The 21,891-nt window shown below is 35.1% G+C and overlaps 1 non-coding gene across 1 annotated transcript; it reads right to left on the bottom strand.

The window, feature by feature from the left end:
- Positions 1 to 21,528: 21,528 nt before the first annotated feature.
- Positions 21,529 to 21,634, bottom strand: LOC131828408 (U6 spliceosomal RNA). The gene has a single exon (XR_009352419.1). It is a non-coding gene; the product is annotated as a U6 spliceosomal RNA (small nuclear RNA).
- Between the last annotated feature and the right edge of the window lie 257 nt (positions 21,635 to 21,891).

The raw sequence follows: 21,891 nt of genomic DNA, 5'->3' as shown, positions 1-21,891 counted from the left end.
TGTGCATGTAATAAATTAATATTATTAGACACCCTATGGATAGATGTTAACTTGAAGTGTTTTATTTGTTTTGGGTTGGTTTGGTTTTGGGCTTTTGTTTTTAGATTTTCTTAAATAAGTCCAGATTGGAACTTTCATCTAGATTTTAATTTTTATTGCAAGATTGAAAATGAACAGTAAAATTTCCCTTTAAACTTGAATAAAGAATCTTAATTCCCAAATTCTTTAGTGATCAGAACCTTAAAAACTTGCCAAAATGGGTGGGGGAAGGTGATACTATAAGAAGACCCTGAATTCAGCTCTTCCTATGGACATGCCAAATCTAGAGCAATATATGGAATAATTCCTGCTCAAAAAGAACTGAAAACTAACTGAACAGCTCCCTCCACAACAAGGGATAATAGCACTACAGTGAGAAAGGTTAAAGACGTAGAGTCACCAAAAGGCAGAGTCTGCCTTAAACCTGGTGTGGCTACATGCAATACGGAAGAAGAGATCTCATGGATCTGAGGGTTTGTCCCCAACATCAGACACCCCTACCCTTGGAACTTGCACCAGAGAAATAAGGCCCTCAAAACATCTGACTTTGGAAAGCAATGGGGCTTACATCTATGGAATTTCGGAGGCTGTGGGGTCCTAAGATACTCCTTTGGAGGATCTTACATGTGGATTCACTCATCCTGGAAACCAGCGCAAAGGCAGAAGTGCAAAGGCAGAGATCTAGATTATATGTGAAAGAGATTAGTTTTCTTATTTTAAAGCATTTGTGGAAGGGACAGGGACCAGTTAAGACTTTCTTTGGGGGTACAGTCACTGGCAAGTGCTACTTTGCCTTCTTCCTCTCCCTTGCTAATGTAGGCAGGTGCTCAGGATCCTATACTCACTAATGCCAAGAGCATGTCCACCCCTACTACTCTTTCCCTATATCACTAAAGCCATAGACATGCCAGACCTCAACACTTTTCCACAGTCTAACTATAGCCAATGGGTACGTATGATTCATAAGGGATGGCTCTTGATCTGGTATTCAGAGGGGCTGCTGTCCAGAAAGGCTGGTGTTCCTGGGCCCTATGGGACTGTAACAACCAGAAAGATAGCTCAAAGCAGGCTACCACAACCAGGGGTCTCACTCAACAGCAAACTGAAACACTGCTAGATCTCTTGGTCTGGATGTCAGCGTGGACTATGATTGAAGTCCCACAGGACTTTATATGTTTACATATGTTAAGAGCTACCGTTTGAAGATCTGGCTTCCAACTAGCCTGAAACTACTGATAATCAGATCTATCCCCCCACCCCAAATTACTGGAAGACATAATGGCTAAAAACTTCCCTGATCTGGGGAAGGAAACAAATACCTAGGTCCAGGAAGAAAGAGAGTTCCAAAGAGATCCACACCAGACAGATTATAATTAAAATGTCGGGGCACCGAGGTGGCTCATTGGGTTAAAGCTTCTGCTTTCAGCTCAGGTCCTGATCCTGGGGTCCTGGGATTGAGCCCCACTTCGGACTCTGCTCAGTGGGGAGCCTGCCTCTCTGCCTACTTGTGATCTCTGTCAAATAAATAAATAAAATCTTTAAAAAAATAATTAAAATGTCAAGAGTTAAAGATAAAGGGAGAATCTTAAAAGCAGCAAGAGAAAAACAACTTGTTACATACAAGAGAGTCCCCATAAGTCTTTTAGCTGATTTTCCAGCAGAAAGTTTGCAGGCCAGAAGTGGAGAAAGGAAAGAAACTCCCAACCAAGCATACTCTACCCAGCAAGGTTATCATCCAGAATTAAAGAGATTAAGATCTTTCCAGAAAGCAAAAGCTAATGGAGTTCATCACCACTAAACTGGCCTAACAAGAAATGTTAGAAGAGTTTCTTTTTCTTTTTAAAGATTTTATTTATTTGACAGAGAGAGTAGACAGAGAGGCAGGCAGAGAGAGAGGAAGAAGCATGCACCCTGCTGAGCAGAAAGCCCAATGCGGGGCTTGATCCCAGGACCCTGGGATCATGACCCTGACCCGAACTGAAGGCAGAGGCTTTAACCCACTGAGCCACCCAGGCGCCCCTAGAAGAATTCTTTAAACAAAAATGAAAAGGCACTAACTAATAACTAGAAAACATATGAAAGTAATAATCTCACTGGAAAAGGTGAATATATAGTAAAGTTAGTAAATTAACCACTTATAAAACTAATATGAAGGTTAAAAGACAAGAATAGTGAATGTAACAGTATCTGCAACAATTAATTAAATAAAAAATTAAAAGATGTAAAATAGGACATCAAAACATAAAAAAATGGGCATCTCCATAAAAAATGGAGAGAGGGAGTATTAGCAAGAGTATACAATGGGGAAAAGACATTCTTTTCTATAAAAGGTGATGGGATAACTGAACAACTGCATGCAAAAGAATAAAATTAAACCACTATGTTAGGCCATACATAAAAACTAGCTCAAAATGGATAAAAACACTAAAACTATAAAACTCATAGATGAAAGCATAACAATAAGCTCCTTAACATCAGTCTTGGCACTGAATTTTTGGATCTGACTTCAAAGGCAAAAGGAACAAAAGCAAAAATGATGGGACTACATTAAACAAAGTAGCTTCTTTATAGCAAATATAACTATCAATAAAAAGAAAAGGCAATCCCCCAAATGGGAGAAAATACTCGCAAATTATGTATCTGATAAGGGGCTCATACCCATAAGCCCCTTACATAAGTAGCACAAACAACTCAATAGTGAAAAATCAAACAATTCAATTAAAAATTAGGCAGAAGATCTAAGTAGAAATTTTTCAAATGAAGATATACAGATGGCCAACAATCATATGAAATGATGTTCAACATCACTAATTATCTGAGAAATGCAAATAAAAACCACAAAGAGGTATTATATCATATCTGCTGGAATTGCTATTATTAAAAAAGACAAGAAAGAGCAATTGTTTAGAAGATGTGGAGAAAAGGGAGGAACCCTCATGATCTGTTGGTGGGAATGTAAATTGGTGCAGTCACTATGGAAACCACTATGGAGCTTACCCATAAAATTAAAAATAAATCTATCATATTATTGAGCTATTTCACTTCTAGGTATTTATCCAAAGAAAATAAAAACATTAATTTGGAAAGATTAGGTATTGAGCACCCTTATGTTTATTATGTTATTATTTGTAGTAATAAAGATATGGAAATGACATTAATATCCATCAAGGCATGAACAGATAATGAAGATGTGATATATATGTACAATGGAATACTACTCAAACATAAAAAAGAAAATCTTGCCATTTGTGACAGCATGAATGAACCTGAAGTGTATTAGGTTAAGTGAATTAAGCCAGACAAAGAAAGACAAATACCTTAAAATTTCACCTATATGCAGAATCTAAAAAATTAAACAAATGAACAAAATCATAGATATAGAGTATAGGTTGGTGGTTATGAAGGGGTATGGGGTAGGTGTGTGCTGAGATGGTAAAGAGGGTCTGTAGTAACTAGATATATTGTGATGATCCTTTTGTAGTGTATACAAATATTGAATCTTTATATTGTATACCTGAAACCAATATAATGTTAAATATATAATAATGTAATAATGTTAAATATATAAATTTTAAAAAAATTAATTTTTAAAAATTGCCAACATGTTCTCATAGATGCTCTTGAGACATAAATTGTGATGGGATCTGATTCACTAATAATATTTAAGGCTGGAGTCAAGATTCTCATAAATTTTAAAAACATGGCTCCAGACTTGACCCTGTCCAATTACTTTTCTGCATTGGAAGTGATTGCAATTCTGGGTCATGTCTAGGCTGCTCAGTGTAAGTATGATTTAAAAGCCATTTTCTGTAAAAAGCTTGCCTTACCAAGATAAATAACATGTGTGATAATTTCTTTCCAATGGGTTTGCTGGCACTTTTTGATTAGTATTGAAATAAGAGCAATGGCATATTCTGTGGTTTGTCCTATATTTTTAGGACAGAAAAAATGAATGTGGATTCCACAATCATTGGAATGAGAACTATTTTAGGATGAATCTCTTATATTTATGGATGTATATTAGTTATATTGGAATAGTCTCAGGTATGGATATTTTCCAAGTTGTTAAGACTGTGATACAAAGAATAAGCTTTAAATATCAGTATCATTACTTTAAGTTTTAGCTAACAGGAAGGTCATCAACACGGACAGCCATGCAAAATAAGAATATAGGGTGATAGGTAGATCCATCAGAACAACAGCACCAAAACGAAATTGTACCAAAAATTTCTAGAAATATTTTTAAGTTATTTTAGATCATTACACATTATGATAGTCTTGACAGCATTTACCAAAGGACTCTAAGAATCTCTTCTGAAACTGTTATTCATCAAATAGCATGCTGTAATTATGATTAGAAAACAACATTGTGGTGTTCTATATTCATTAATCTTGGATAATTGTCACACAAAATGTGCAGTTTTAAAAGCAAAATAAGATCAATTGCTGTCACTGAAAGCTTTACTTGCAAACCAAAATCAATGTTTCTTTTTTTTTTTCTGCTTAAATTAAGATTGTGCAATTATTGGAAGATGGCAATTCAAATAAACCTTATGATTTATAGCTTGAACAAATACAAGATTTCTGCTTCAGATACACAGGTTCCTAATTCTGTCAGTACAAAAGCATAGGAAGATACACAAAATCTATATATGTGATTGTAGACCTGGTGAGGCCTCCTTGAGAATAGCTTAGATATGAAAAATCCATTTGAAATTCCAACACACTTTTTTATAGTGAAGAATTAGTCACTCTTTTTATACTGAAAATCATGCTTACTGAGGTCTAATGTCTTCTCACAGATGACCAGGTTAGGGCATAAGAGATTATAACAAAAATGAACTAGCAATAGTCATTCTTCATTATTTACGTATCAACTCCATTACTGTGCAATGGGTGTCAAATTTCTGTCATAACTCTACCTCTACCTCATTTTTTCTGAAGCTGCTAGTTAAAAATATGGATTCCTGGTACCTACACCAGGAAAAGACTCTTTTAAGGGAGAGAAAAGGGTCAGAATTTTAGACATTTTTGTACGCTATCTTTGAAATCAAACGGATGCTTGGAAGTCTTCTCCTTGCTTTGAAGAGAAGATGAGTAGGGATGACTGTCTCTGTGGCAGAAACCAGAACACCTTCAGAGCTTCCAAGTTATGTGATTGTTATAAGGGTGGAGATACATCAAAGGTGCATCCTAAACAAAAAAAATATGTTAATTTATTTTGTGAGATTACACTATCCTCAGAGTCCCAAAGTTCATCGTCCTTTTTTTGATCAGGCTAGGACTTTCCAAGACCTCAGAAAGGGCAGCTAAAGGATATGGTAACAAACAAACAAACAAACAAACAAAACTCAAATTGTAGCTTTTATGTTGACAGTTTTCGGTCATGAATATATTTTCATTTCATACACACAAAAAGATATATGTAACCGAGAAACAAACTATGAAAGATATTTATAAAATAAGTACTGCGAATTTACCACTCAACTAATGTTGGAATATTATCAATACTGTTTAACATGCCTAGTTGTATTACCTACCTTTCCCACTAATAAGCACTATCTTAGCATTTGTGTTTACCATTTCCTCATTTGGGGTGTGTGTATATGTTTGTATGTGTGTATATATACACATCTATCTATCATCTATTTATCATATAAATTCTGTGTATTTCAGGGGTTTATATTAAATCATCTAAGTATGTTTTAAAATATTTAATTTTACTCAGTTTTCATACAGTTTCTCAGTTTCATACAGTATGAAAAATGATTCAAATTTTGCATGATTTTCTACTCTTTACCTTTTTAATTTAACATTGTGGTGTTTTTTTTTTTTTTTTAAGATTTTATTTATTTATTTGACAGAGATCACAATTAGGCAGAGGCAGGCAGACAGAGAGAGAGAGAGAGGAGGAAGCAGGCTCCTTGATATGGGGAAATATGGGGCCCAGTCCCAGGACTCTGGGATTATGACCTGAGCTGAAGGCAGAGGCTTTAACCCACTGAGCCACCCAGGCACCCCTAACATTGTATTTTTAAAAAATCATACTATCTGATATTTGTAAGCTGTAGCTATTTTAATTTTGCTACTTATAGTATTCTACTACATACATATCCATCATTTGTCAATTTTTATGTTGATAGTTATTTTGGTTATTTCAAGTTTTGTTAATATAAACTACGTGGTCATTAATATTTGCATGTAAGTCTCATGATTCACAATTAAAAGAAATTATCTAAGATATATACCTATGAGTAAAATTTATGGATCATGTGTTATTCACATAGTCTTCTTTTTTTTTTTTTTTTAAAGATTTTATTTATTTGACAGACAGAGATCACAGGTAGGCAGAGAGGCAAACAGAGAGAGAAGAGGAAGCAAGTTCCCTGCTGAGCAGAGAGCCCGATGAGGGGCTCGATCCCAGGACCCTGAGATCATGACCTGAGCCAAAGGCAGAGGCCCAACCCACTGAGCCACCCAGGTGCCCCTTCACATAGTCTTCTATACTGGTCAATACTTACTTGCTTTCCAACACACCTGTACCAATCTAAATCCCCAATGCCTCATATCTGCAGTAATTCTTCAGAGTTACAGATTTAAAAAATTTTTATGAACGTGGTTGCTATAAAAATGGTATCACAGAGATAAAAATGTTCTTCCCCATATTTCAGAAAAGAATGAATATATTTTTGTTTGCTGGCCATTGACTCTTACTTTTGTAAGGAAAGCTTGTCCAAGGCTTTCAGGAAATTTTAAATTCAGTTGTTGGTCTTTTTGAACTATAGAAGTTCTTCATACTATATTTTTAAAAGCTAATCATTTCATGGTTAAATATGCTGTAAATAGTTTTCTAGGTTGGGGCTTATCTTTCACATTCTTTTACTAACAGTAATTCTTGATTTAATGTAATCAAATTTATCAATCAACTTATGGTCTGATTGTTTTGCATGCTCTTAATAAAATATTTCATAGATCAGGGATCATAACGATGTTCATTCACATTTTCTTGGGAACATATTAAAGTTTGCCTCCTGCCTTTAATTTTCTAGATGATTTGAATTTGATATTTGACTTTAACGTAATTTAAGTATTTAATTTCATTTTGACCACAGAGATACACAGTTATTCCAATACTATTTATTAAATGTTCATCATTCTACAGCTTCTTCAAAATTTGAGATGTGTAATATAGCATGCTTCTATATTTGTATATGCTTCAATTTGCTACAATTTTTCTTTTCTGTTCCTCTGTTAAATTCATCTATACTGTGCCAATTGTATATGATATAATTAATAGAGCTTTAAATAAATACTAAAGCTTTGACATCTTTCTCACCTATCCTTCCAGAATTTCTTGGATGTTCTTAGTCAGCCAATCTGCCTTCTAATTTACATACTATATTTGAAACTCTTTTGTGTTGATTTTATATTATTTTTCAGTTATATCCATAAATCACTTTGTGATGATCTGACACTTTGCTGTTAGTAAAGTTTCCTTCAGTGAGGTGCATGTTTCTCTATTCACTCAGATTTTCTTTAGTATATTCTTTATATGGTTTATTTCAATATACATATGTAACCTCTGAGCATAATAAATATTTTCTGTTCTTTTTAGTATTTCTAGCTAAAAGTTTCAAAACAATGTTGAATAGAAACTTTAATAATGGCCATACTTTCTTGTTTTGAATTTATGAGAGGAGACGCTTATATTTCTCTATAAAGAATTTTGTAGATTTTTAGTACCTATCCTGCATATTCTAGTCTATGTCTAGCATGCTCAATTCAAAAAAAAAATAAAGAGTGATCATTGAATTTTATCAAATACACTTTTGCTTCCACTGAGATGATTATATGATTTAGGGATTTTAATCCCTAAATATGATGTTACTAATTCATTTGAATGTCTAGTATAAAACTCATGATGTATTTTTGAGATAACAAAACTTGGTCATATTATTCACTTGTTTAGTATTTAATCATGAATGGTTGAATGCTCAACATTCTTATCAATTTATATCTTATCCCTTCTGGCAAGAAACACAAAAATCTTAGAATACATGATCTCTGATCAGTTCCTTCCCAGTTGCCGTGTTATTTGCATTCAATAGTTTAGTCTATCTTTTCTTTAATGATTTATTTATTTTAGAGAGAGGGAGAGTGCATGTGCATGGAGGGGAGGGGCAAAGGGAGAGGGAAAGAGAATATTCAAACAGACTTCCGGCTGGTCATGGAGCCAGACGTGGGACTCTATCTCAGGAGTCAGATGCTCAACCTGCTGAGCCACTCAGGCACCCCTGTCTTATGTTTTGTTTTTGCTGGGTTGGTCGGTTTTTTGTAAAAGCTCACATTTGTGATGTTATGTTATTTTTATTATTTTATTATACTACTTTCGTTTAGCCTTATCAGTATTCGCATTATTTTTATTGACGCCCCTTCCTTCCTTTCCTCCTTCCCTCCTTTTCTTATCTTCCTTCCCTGCCTTCTCTCTCTCTCTCTCTCTCTTTCTTTCTTTCCTAGCAATTTCATTCTAGGTTCATTTTATTTCTCCCAACACTTTTTTTTCTTAAAGAAATTGCTTTAGTGATGCCCTTGGTTATAAATTGTGTTCATTTTGTTGTACTTGAAAATATACTTCCTTCACCGTTATTTTTGAAAAGTACTTTTTCTGGTTTCAAGGATCCAGGGTTGATAATATTTCCCTTCAGTTTTTTAAAAATGTAATTCCACTTTTTTTTTTTTTTCCCAGTGCCCTCTGTTGGCATTTGCTCACAGGGCAATGCTAGCTTTGATATCCACTGCAGGTATCTAGTGAAAATCCCTATGTGCCGGCCAGTGTTCCAGACTTCGCTCGCTGCTCATTTTAGTCCAGGGTTCCCTTTGGTTGCCCATCACTGGGTCATTCCTCCAGCTTTTCTATGACTTTAGCAATGCCATGAAAGGTATGTTGTAACTTTTCTCAGAGGTAGTTGTATTCTAGTGAAAAAAATTTATAAAGAGTTCTCTATACTAAAAAAGGTAGAAATCTTATTAATAAAAATTTGATAATATCCCCAATATAATACTGTAACCTGCAAATAATCCACTTTAAAACAGGTAGAAATCCTATTAATATAAGTTTGATAATATCCCAAATATACGTAACCTGCAAATAATCCACTTTAAAACAAACCAAAATTATCAACATGAATACTTGACCCATATTTGAAATAATTATATCAATGTTTCAGTGAGATATGATCTCTACACATAGAATGATATCCACAGGAAGTCCTAGAAGACTCCAATCCTGTCTAAAATTTTAATATGCATTGGTGGGATGCCTGGGCTCCACTGGTTAAGTGTCTGATTTTTGCTTTCTCTTCAGGTCATGATTTCATGGTCATGAGATCAAGCTTCACATTGGACTAAGTGCTGGGCATGGAGCCTGCTTAAGATTCTCTCTCTCCCTCTGCCCCACACCCTTGCATGCATGCACTCTCTCCGCCTCTCTAAAATAAATAAACAAATCTTTAAAAGTGTATTGGCACTTTGAAACAGCATAATGGGATGCGTCTTCATAGCTCAAAATAAAACATTAAACTGGTCATTGGAAACCTCTATAAGCAGCTTGCTTGCCTTGTCTGAAAAAGGATTTTTCTCCCCTATTCAAATTGATCTCAGAATCAGGGTATGGAATATAAGAGGCAATGATAAAAGTGACAGTAAAATAAACTCCTAATAGATGTATTTTATCCTAGATAACTCAGAATTACTTAGCATCCCCTATTTTTTAAAGCTTCATCACATCTGAGGTATTGAGGTTGACATTTGTGTATGTGTGGGAGGAATGAAAAATGCAGTAGTTTTGGCAAGAAAGTCCTATTCTTGGAGAGAGACACAATTCACCAAGGGAAGAGCAAGATTTACAAACAATCCCAGCGGGGATGAGTGAGGAGGAAAGAAGTACCTTTTTCATGTAAATCAAATATGGGTGGCAGGAGTTTCAGAGTTTCAGTGAGACACTGCACTGATCTGTAGTGGGACTTTCACATTTCTTCTCATATCTCTGGTACATTTTACTTTGTTGTTTTAATAAAGGACTCCTGTTGGAGTCCCACTTCCTTGCCATCTGCTCTTCTTCCAGCCCAAAATAGCCAGAGCCACAAGAAAAGCAAAGGACTTTTTGCCTCATGGAATGTTTATAGGAAATATGGGATTAAAATAAAGGTATATAAGGTAGATAGAAATGAATAAGTCTTTTGATGCAAAGGTACATTTTAAGTACATGTAGGACATTTTTCCTCCAAACTCTTCAAAATATGAAACATGTTTCAATAACATAGCCCACATGATATTCAGAGCTTTTATTCTTAAAGTCAGATAAATTGAGATATAATTCACATATAGAAAAACTCACCCTCAGTTTTGTGAATTTTGGCACATGTATACATAAATCAAATACAAGTATATGCAATCATGTAACCACCAGATAAGAGCGGTTCCATCTTAACCCTAAAAAACTTGGGGTCCTTTGTTGTCAACCCCTGTCCTTAACCACAGTCTGTTGCAACCACTGATCTGTTTTCTATCTTTATAGTTTTGCCTTTATCTGTACCTTTTAGCTATTTTAAACATTATTTGTTTATTAGAAATGTTTATTGAACACCTACCACACTAAAGTCATCATTATCTACAAAATCATACTAAAGTCTATTAATATTCAGCATCCATTTCTAGTCAGATTTGAATGTTGTTCCGAACAAGATAAACATCAATTTATGAAATAGCCACATGCCATATGCAAATTTCTCCCATGATTACTACTTTTTTTTTTTTTTTCAGCTTTAAAAGTCTAAAAATGGAGACAGTTATTGGTGGGAGATGAAGTCGAGCTTGGTCCACATTAGGATTTGTTAATCAGTGAGTGATCATAATCAGTTCCTGGAACTCACATTGACTTTCATAAACAATGCTTTTAGAGCTGCTTTGGCCACAGTTTTCATCTGCAGTCTGTGTTGGAGGAGTTGAAGATTCTAGCAAATCCCTACTGATTATACAACCATGTATCTACTAGACCTCAGCTGACTGATTCAGGTGAAATTGGCTGGAACTGATTTATATAATCCACAGAGGAAAAAAACGAGGACTCTGGAGTGTTGATGCCTATGATACTCCAAGTTAAACCTTTTCAAAATCAGAAGTGAAAATAGGCCAAACCGTTAAGTGTTTCTCTTGAGCTTTCCTTTAGAAAGATTCCAGTTTTGCAAAATGGCTGTTTACTTTTTGGCACAGAGTCTCTCATCTGAATTTGATGAACCTTTATTTTTGTCAATAAATTACTCACAAAAAGCTGATAGTAGTCTTTCCCTTGCACTTAGGAAGCATGAATGTAGGCAATTCCTTTCAGTTTTCTCCTTGAAGAGCAGTTCTGTTTTATTTTAAACTAAGGTTATTCAGAATAAATCAAATAAGAAGAGTTGAAATATGATTAAATTATCCTATAGTCAAGGAGGTACTCAATCAAATTATTCAAATTCTTATTGTGTCATTTTACTACCAAATATATTTTCTTATCCACATAAATGTGAATTAATATTCAAACCTCTTCTGACTTGAATGTATCTGACTTCACTCTAGCCCAAATAAAGGAAAACAAAGTTTTAAAGCTTTTTTGTCAAGTATCTACATTCTCCTATTGCCAAGCCAAACTGTCTATTGTCAAATAGCAACCAATGCATCTAAATAACTCTTAAGCTTTTGAAGTGGATATATACAGTTTTCTCATCTCTCCACTTCCATAAAATAACAATATTCTTGAAGTTAGAGATAATGCTTATGTTTTTCTGCCACTGTCCTCAAAGTTAATCCAAGCACATACGTATCTGATATTAGACAATATTTAATTAATTTTTACACAGATACAAGCAAAAATCAGATATTCTATTTGTAAGCCTAAGGGGAGAAACTGCATGGGGCTGTTGAAGTAAGCAGCTCATCGACAAATTTTTTTGCGTGTGAAGGCAGCATCTCTTGCAGAAAGCCTTATCTCACTTCCAGTCTAGGCTAGTCTCTTGTACAAGGTGGTGTAATAATCTCTTAATATAGCTACTTCATTCACTAAACTGAAAATTCCTTGAGATTATGAATATGTGGCTTAATAATTTTTTGGAATCCTTCCTGTAGAAGCATCTGTTAAATGATAAATAATAAATATATGTTGAAAACATTTTTTTTATGGGTGCTGTAAAGAAGGAAGCTATCTAAATATGCAAGATAAGTGAAATAGATCATTCCAGGTATACAAATTAGAAATACTGACTTAAACTTGGTTCCAGAATTACCAAGAATTTAGGGCATCAAAAGCGGAGTGTATAGCACATGTGCTTGGCTTGTCTATAGACACTAGACCCTGGTGAACATCTCCCAGATGTCTGGCTTTGTGTCAAACTGTGGAGGTGGCAATAGACAGGTAAGTTTCGTTGTTGGTGCTTTTGGTGTCATATCCACTGAACTGCCAAATTCAATGCCATGAAGTTTTTCTTCTATGTTGCCTTTAAAAATTTTATAGTTTTAGCTCTTACACTTAAGTTTTTGATCCATTTTCAGTTAATTATACTGTATGTTGCAAAATATGGGCTCAACTTCATTTTTCATATATGGATATCAAGTTTTTCCAACACCATTTGTGGGGAAAAAAAGTGCTGTCCTTTCCCCATTAAATGGTTTTGGTGTCCTTGTCAAAAAAACATTTGACCAAACATGTGAGGGTTTACTTGTGGGCTTTCTATTTTAGTCCATTCATCTGTATGCCTACCTTTATGTCAGTATCACACTGTTTAGATTACCATAACTCTGCAGCACGCTTTAAAATCAGAAGTGTGAAATCTCCAGCTTTGCTCTTTTTCAAGATTGTTTTTGCTTCGTTGAAGTCCCTGGAGATGACATATGGATTTTAGGTGTCTTTCTAAAAAGTCACCACTGAACCCAAAGATCATCTAGATTTTCTCCTATGTTGTCTTCTAGGAATTTTATAGGTTTTGTTTGTTTGTTTTTAAGGAGATGGAAGTGTGTTGGGGTGCCTGGGTGGCTCAGTGGGTTAATGCCTCTGCCTTTGGCTCAGGTCATGATCCCAGGGTCCTGAGCCCCTCATGGAGCCCCGCATTGCATCGGGCTTTCTGCTCTGCAGGGAGCCTGCTTCCCTTCCTCTCTCTCTGCCTGCCTCTCTGCCTACTTGTGATCTCTGTCTGTCAAATAAATACGTAAGATCTTAAAAAAAAAAAAAAAAAAAAGGAGGTGGAAGTGTGTAGTTTATTGAATACACCACAGGGGAGCAGTGGAAAGGACAGCAGAGAGGTGACCTGCTGGAATTTTATAGTTTTCATTTTTACATTTGGGTCTATAATCCTTTTGAGGTAATTTTTGTGAAGAATATAAAGTTTTCATTTAAATATGTTTCTGTCCAGTTGTTTCAGCACCATGTGTAGAAAGATGATCTTTTCTTTATTGTAATAAATTGTTCCTTTGTCAAAGATCAGTTCATAAGTAATTTTTTTAATTTTTAATTTTTTTTAATTTTTTATAAACATATATTTTTATCCCCAGGGGTACAGGACTGTGAATCGCCAGGTTTACACACTTCACAGCACTCACCAAAGTTCACAAGTAATTTTAAGGGGATATTTTTATAACATAATCCTTGCCCCAATAAACTTTTATCCAGTGGTTTTAATACACTTTTTTTTTTTTGTGATTGTCACCTCCATTAATTTGTTATATTGATGACTGCAAAATTAACCTGATTGTTATTGCTATTTTCATACCCAAATTTCTTTTTTTTTTTTTTTTTTTTTTGGACAGACAGCAGAAGTAGGCAGAGAGGCAGGGAGTGGGGGGTGGTCGAGAAGGAAGCAGACTCGGTGCTCAGCAGAGAGCCCAATGTGGGGCTCGATTCCAGGACCCTGGGATCTTGACCTTGGCTGAAGGCAGAGGTTTTAACCCACTGAGCCACGCAGGCACCCCCATACCTGAAAATTTAATGGCATAAGTTAACCATAATATTTTTTAAGTTTATTATGTTAAAAATAAATGATGTATTTGTGAAAATTAATAAAATGAAACCTCAATAAAACGAAGTCAGAAGGCCAGAAGGGAGAGATTTAATGCCATACCACTCCGCATCAAGTATAGGAAGGATTATATCCTCAACAGAACAATCCTCAATAGGAAAGAATCATCAGTTTCAGGCCCCAGTAGGAAAAGATCCACATTGCATCTTCTATAAGAAATTGACCACCCCAGCAACTCAACCAATGAGAGACAATTATCACCCTGAGCTCTTATTTTTCTCCAGTGAAATTTCCTTCCAATTTCCTGTTTCTTCTCCATAAAACAACATTCTTTTGTTTTGTTTGTTGGACTAGCATATGGCTTCTCCTATAACTTGCTTGTCCTGAATTGCAATTCTCTGATATTCCTGAATGACCTGTTTTGTTGGTAATATAACTGACTTTTATTTTTAAGATCAGCATATTCAAAGTTGGGATATTAAAAGAATATGTAAAGAAATGCTTAAACCAAGGAATAACTTTAGTCAACATATAAAGATACACCATAAATGCATTTGTATTTCATTTAAAAGAAGCATTTAACTACTTCTCATATATTGGCATAAAGTATTGTAAAAATATTTTTCTTCTAATGTCTTACCATGATATAAAATGTCACTCTAAATTTGTTCGTTGAACATCATTCATGTATTCAGTCATTAATTAATCTAAACAAGCACATTTATTATCTAGCCATTTATTTGTTCAGAACCAGGTGAGGTGTTGGTGGGAGAAGATAAAAGACATTGCACTTACTCTCAGGAAAATTAAAATTTGGTGTGAAAATAGATGATTTAATATGGCTTGAAGGATATTGCCTGTAAACAAAAGTGCTAAAATAAGTTATTCACTGAGCATGGGTTTTGAATTATTTTTTCTAATATAATCAACCTCAGGTAACACATAAAAAAATTTAATAAACTTCCTAGAAAAAAATTGGTGAGAAAAAACTTAATAATGGCCAAACTGCTCATCTAAATATAATCTCTTTATGTAATCGTGTAAAAATTCTCTAACAGCATAGGTTAGGGATCCTACTTCCCTACCTACAGTTATTACTTCCCTGTTTTATAATTATATAAACATTCTTTTAACTTTTTTTAATTTTAAAAGTAAAATTGTTTTTCTCACTATTTTAAAAGGATATTACTGTGTTCAAAACTAGTAATCTAAACTAAGACTAGTACTCAAAGACTTTGTCCTCCTCAAAATATAAAAATTATGATTTTTAACTCTAAGCATTTCCATCGACTTTCATGTATCCATTTACTACTCAAGATTCTAATACCCATATTATTTTAAAACATTCATTCAGGGGTGCCTGAGTGGCTCAGTGGGTTAAGCCTCTGCCTTCAGGTCGGGTCATGATCTCAGGGTCCTGGGATCAAGTCCCACATTGGGCTCTCTGCTCAGCAGGGAGCCTGCTTCTCTCTCTTTCTGCCTGCCTCTCTGCCTACTTGTGATCTCTGTCAAATAAATAAATAAAATCTTTAAAAAAAAAATAAAACATTCATTCAGCTACATCTTCTTTTAAAAGAATGTACTTAATTTTAGTTTTAAAAGACATGTAGTTTTGTAGTACATTAACTTCAGTTAAAGAATTATAATGTTCATGCTCTAAATTTTTAGTCTGTTCTTTGGCCATCTATTCTGAAGACTTTCCTATCTGGTGTGGAGGGAATTGGTATCCTTGTTCACAGAAGCTGCCGCTTCTTTTAGCTTCTGGGAAACAATAATACTGCCTAGCAGTTTGCGACGACAATGAAATGAGGTAATGCATATCCAACGCTTACCACAATACTTAGCATTTATAAAGTGATCAATCAATTCTAGTAATTTTTATAAAATTCAAAGTTTTTATTAAAAAGTTCTAACTTTAAATAACTGGACTCTGCCTGGTTCTCCAACCTTCTCAGTGTTTCCTACTCTTCCTCTTAATACTTAGAGCTTCCACCATAATGAAATTCTTATAGATAAATATGCCTACCTTTCAGATCTCTGGGACTTTGCACATGCTCATCTTTTTATTGGAATGTCTGTTCTTGTCGATCACCTTCAAAACTTCTGTTCTCCTGGGGCACCTGGTGGCTCAGTGGGTTAAGCCTCTGCCTTCAGCTCAGGTCCTGGGATCGAACCCCACATTGGGCTCTCTGCTCAGCGGGGAGACTGTTTCTCTCTCTCTCTCTGCCTGCCTCTCTGCCTACTTGTGACCTCTCTCTCTCTATAAAATAAATAAATAAAATTTAAAAAAAAAAAAAAACAACCTTCTGTTCTCCCTTCAAAGTTTAAATCCAACATCATTGCCTTGGGAAGCATTCCTAGATTGCTTCTAGGTAGAGTTGACTATTGTCATTTGTGTGTCTCCAAAATTCACTATTACAGTGAATTATAGCACCTAAGTCACTGTGTATGGAAAGTACTTTTGTGGGTCTGATTCCCACTCTCAAAGCTCTTTGAAAGAGCAGGAACCAGTCAATGGCACTCTGCACAGGATAGTGGCTGGTAGATAGCTGGTATTCAAAGAATGTTTGCTGTAGTATTTATAAGAGCTTCAAAATATTACATCTTGCATACAGATGGCCAAACCCAAAACATCAAATAATGAGGAAGAGTCCATAGATACAGTAATTATGGGTGAGGAATAAGAAGCTTGGTGCGGGAAATATTAGAAAGAGGAATTTCAGATTCTACATAAACATTCCCTAATTCAGAAATGAGATTTAGGCTTACCTTTTTCTGTTTAGGTAGGGTTAGTGCTGATATGAATGTTTGTGTCTCCCTCAAATTCATAAGTTAAAAATCTTAATACCTGATAAGATAGTGTTAGAAGTTAGGGCTTCTGAGAGGTAGGTACTTAGGGCATGAGGGTAGAGTCCTCATGAGTGAAGTTAGTGTTCTTATAATAGGCCCGCACAGAGATCCCTTTCCCCTTCCACCAAATGAGGATGCAGCAAAAATACGCCAACTGTGAACTAGGGAAAGTGACCTTACTCTACTATGCCGAGGTGTCCTGACCTTGAACTTCCCAGTGTCCAGAACTATGAGAAAATAAATTTCTATTGTGTATAAGTTTTCCAACCTGTGTTATTTATTATTTACTAAGACAGAAACCCTACTCTCAGTACCAAAATCTGTATTAGGGTTCTCCATAGAAACAGAATCAGAAGGATATATGAAGAGATTTATTATAGGAATCAGCTGACACAGTTATGGAGGCTGAGAAACCTCTGAGTCTATGATCTGTAACCTAGAGAACCAGGAAAGCTGGTGTTATAATTCAGTCTGAATCTGAGGCCTGAGAACCAGGAGGTCCAGTATCAGGGCAAAAAATGGTGGACATCCAACTCAGGAAGAGAGAATTTACCCTTCCTAAGCCTTTTTGCTCTTTTCAGGCCCTCGTTGGGTTAGATAATGCTGGCACACATTGGTCAGGACAGATCTCTTCACTCAGTCTACTGAGTGAAAGAGTCTCTTCCAGACTCTTTCAAGATCACATCCAGAAATAATGTTTTAGCAGATATCTGGGTGTCTCCTAGACCAGTTAAGTTAGCACATAAATTCACGTTAGACACAGTGCACTTCTGGTCTCCCAATAGAAATATTAGAATCAGGCATGTCTTGTTATCTAAGGACTCTTAGGGTTTGAAGAGATTTTTTAAAGTGTCAATTTATTTTTGGTTCAAAAATGCAGATTTTTAATGCCAAGAGCTCACTTTATTATATCAAAAACAATGTGCAAATGCATACATCTTTTTGACTTCCTTTATAAAGTATAATGAAATAATAACATTTTATTTGTAAGGCCCGAGTATAAAATGAAAGATTTTGGTAACTTAGGGACAGTGCAAATCATTAGTAAGCTACCCATTGCTCAAATAATCTAACCTATTTGATGACATAGAAAACAGCTCCTCTGATTTTTAGATGTGCGATTAGAGTGCAGCTTGAGTCCCAATTCTGCTTGCAGCCCATGATACACTCCTGCTGAGTGAGCTGTCTGATTGCCTCCTTGAAGACATTTTATTGTTGATCACAATTTAAGTCAATGTATTATTAATTTTGTTGGTAACTTGATTTTGATATGCTTTGTGCCAGCCTTTTAAAAATTCTCAGTAGCATTTACATGAAGGGAGCTAAGTGGGGGATGACAAATACATCTCAAGCATTAACTCCACAGGTGGTCTTGTTGAATGACTTTCTCCAGTGTTCTCTGGGGAATTATGTCATTTTCAGTGGTTGGAAGTTATTTTTTTAAATTGAGTTATCATTTCCACAACTATAACTGTTATCTCTCACAAATAAGGGCACATCTGTAAGTGATTCTAATTCAGTGTTCCATTCAACCAGTATCAAATGGTACTGTCTTTCACAGTCTGAATATCACCCCCAGAGAACTTTATGTTATTTGTTTTTGGGTCCTTGATGTGGTAAGAATATTAAGTGATTCTTTATTACTACTGATAGAGGTATTTTTCTTATATATGGAAGTCAAGGGTAACTGCTAAATTAATTTAATAATTAGTGAGGACTCTCATATTTCATCTCTCATAAAATCCAGCAATGAAAATATAATTAAAACATTATTACATTTATCAATACCAGTTTTAGGAGTAACTATTTCCAAGTGGTTGAATAATATTAAGAAGCAAGTTGAGGTTAGTAGTCAAGGTCATTTTCTATTTGTCAATTCCTATTTATCTTTTCTTCCCCCCCATCCTACTTGCGTGGACAATAAAAATAATTCTTCCTTAAATATAAATACACATATCCCCCCTGTATCTGTAGATTTGTTAGGAGTTAGTTGGACAGTTAAGTAGTCAAGGCCAGGGTCCCCAACAAGAAGATATGGAGTCAGGACAGCTAAGATTCAACAGCACTAACATTCTGTTTTGCAGCATGGACAGAACCATACTACCATTCTGTTTTGCAGCCTTTGCAGAAATGACTTCTGCAAAACATCCTAAAATAAGACAATTAACCACAGAGCATTTGTCATTATCATGGGCGAGGGGCAGATAAGACTCAGCCTCCAGATGTCACTGTTATATGACATTTACAAGCAAGTATTATAAAAGAAGGAAAAAAATTTTTCTTAAGGAGTCTATAGTAGTAACAATGAGACCTAGGATGATCTTTAATGAAGTCATAATTCTGGGATATTAGCTAGTCTCAGAGTCACAGTTTTCTCATTTCTAAGTGGGGACTGTAGTGTTGAGTAGTTGTGAAAACTAAGATACACTGAAAGTGCTTTATAAGGCTAAATTACTGTATAAAAGGGAAGTCTTTATTTTTACATTTGCCATTTGTCTTTATCAACAAATCTTTTTTGAAAGATAGTAACAAGCCAAAGTCATGCAATTATTCCCCATTTATGTCTTATTACCTAAACATAAACAGCCCAGGTACTTTCCAGAAAGCCTTGAAATAAATCCATACAAGAACAGTCCACTGATATTTGACAAGGGTGTTAGTAATACCCAATGAGAAAATGACAGTGTCCTCAAGAAATAGTTTTGGAAAAACTGGATATCCATATTTTAAAAAAGAGATTGGACCCCCATCATACCCCAAATAGACTCAAAATGTATTAAAGAGTTAATATAAGTCTTGGAACTATAAAATTCTTAGATGGAAACTTGGGAAAAATCTTGACATTGGACTTGGCACTGGTTTTTCTGGATCTGAAACCAAAAGCACAGGAACAAAAAAAAGAAAGCAGAGAAGGAAACAGTTTCTTTCCCAGAATCTCTGGAAAGGAACACAGCCTACCAACATACTGACTTGAGCCCAATGAGACCTGTTTCTAACTTCTGACCTACAGAACTGTAAAATAATAAATTTGTGTTGTTTTAAGCCATTAACTTGGTGGTAATTTATTATGGCAGCTATAGAAAACAGATACAACCAAGTAGTTCAAAACTCCTAGAGAAAACATTAAGTGATAACCCTCACAGAAAGCAAATCTTTTCTCCAATAATGACAAAAAAAATCACTTTCTTGTACCTTTTATTTATTTGTTATTACCATTTTTAAAGATTTTATTTATTTATTTCACAGAGAGTGAGATCACAAGTATGCAGAGAGAGAGAAGGAAGCAGGCTCCCTGCTGAGCAGAGATCCCAATGTGGAACTCGATCCCAGGACCCTGGGATCATGACCTGAGCTGAAGGCAGAGGCTTTAACCCACTGAGCCACCCAGGCACCCCTTTCTTGTACCTTTAAAATAGTAAAACTAATTAATAATTTATGCAGTATAGTAAACATAAAATGGTAATGGAGATAGTTTCAAACGTACCTCATGGAGATAGACAAGGAAAGGCACCAAAGGAAGGTACCTAAACCGGATACAGTGGAGAGAAAACATTTCTGGGATAAGTGGTAGTGATCTCTAAGCAGTGACTCAAAAGCTGATTAAATCTTTGTCACATGGGTAGAGATAGGGTGTTGAAAGGACAATCTATATTTGAAAAGATTGGAAGTTTAAATAAAGCATGGTAGTCAAGAAATAAGATAAATTCAGACTAAGAAGATCCAAAGTGGCAAAATAAGATGTCAATGTGAGGGTTCATTTTAAGAAATACCTACATCCCTAAGTCTTCCATATCACTAGACCCTGCAGCTTCAAGACTAATTACATATGGGTAAGAGAAATGAGAAGAAAAAATTGCTAATTTCTCATCAGTACCAACTCATGAAGTTATCCAATCATGAACAACTCTAACTCCTACTATCTGTATTTCCAAACAAGTATGAACTACAGTCCTGTGACATTTTGTCTATTTTAAGAAACTGATGCCACCAAATTCATTTCTTTATAAACAGAATCAAAGCACATAATTACAATTTCAGAGATTTCCATCCCATTAGCTATTCTGAACACTTACACTATCATTCTGGAAACACCAGTTGCAACAGAAAAATAGTAACCCATTAAATTTGTAAGTCCCAAAATACCTGAAGCATCTGTCTTTTAAGATGAACTTGGAGAAGAAATTACACAGAAGATAGACTTGGTGACAATCTGTCATCAACAGTAACCCAAACACATTAAGTGTTTTTATATATGCCTTTTAAGTGTCAGTAAAGATGACACATCCTGGGCATAGCAGAGCAGCTGCCACCAATGGAAACTGCCTTGTTTCATCTTTCCCTCTTTTATGGTTTACTTTTCACTGACCAGAAGATGTTACAGCCACAGACGTAAGAAACCATTTAGAGAATGTCCCTGAATACTCTATAAACATTGATTTCATGGAGAATGCTTCACAATTTTCTGCATGTCCTTTGTATTTTTAAGTCTGAGTCCCCTCATCCATATGTCCATCCATGAGAGTCATCTGAGAGCCAAAATTTGTTAGTTAATATCAAAATTCATATTTCAAATGAAAACTTAAAGGAAAGAACAATATACAGTTACACTCTTAAAAATGTGTGTATCATGCTTGCACAGAGACCACCTAATCTTCTCTGTATCTTTCCAACTTTAATATATGTGCTGTCAAAGCTAGCGCTGTAATGTTTACTTTTAAACCCACTAATCTTCTGTTTCAGGCAAATATAAGTTTGGGACAAACAGTACTATTATCAGCTGTAAGAAATCTAAAAAAATTTTCTGTGGTAGAAACTGGACAATCTGACACATGGACACATATTTTTCTTTGACAACATTTATTTTAGCGACAGTAATTTCCAGGACCCTCCTAGAACCAGAGAAATGGAAAGTTATGAAGAAGATAGGTTTTGTGGGTACACGGCTCTTTCTTTTCCA

This window comes from Mustela lutreola, chromosome 3 (assembly GCF_030435805.1).
Source record: "Mustela lutreola isolate mMusLut2 chromosome 3, mMusLut2.pri, whole genome shotgun sequence".
NCBI lineage: Eukaryota > Metazoa > Chordata > Mammalia > Carnivora > Mustelidae > Mustela > Mustela lutreola.
The sequence above is the reverse complement of the archived record's forward strand: the minus strand, read 5'-3'. Positions and strand labels throughout refer to the sequence as shown.